Genomic DNA, 260 nt, shown 5'->3' with positions numbered 1-260 from the left:
ATATGTATATGTATATGTATATGTATATGTATATGTATATGTATATGTATATGTATATGTATATGTATATTGCCTTATCATGTGGAGTGTGGAGTGATACTCATATATTACTCTTCACGTAACGATCCTTCTCAAATATCACAATGGCAGCTCACAAGCGAGCTGTACGGAGATATATCCGTAGTATAACACTATACATATATATGTACGGTATAATACTAAATATATGTGTACCTAAAGTTTAATATCATACTTATACA

Source organism: Eimeria mitis, genomic scaffold, assembly GCF_000499745.2.
Source record: "Eimeria mitis Houghton genomic scaffold, Emh_scaff2288, whole genome shotgun sequence".
NCBI classification, from domain to species: domain Eukaryota; phylum Apicomplexa; class Conoidasida; order Eucoccidiorida; family Eimeriidae; genus Eimeria; species Eimeria mitis.
This window is presented reverse-complemented; position numbering follows the sequence as displayed.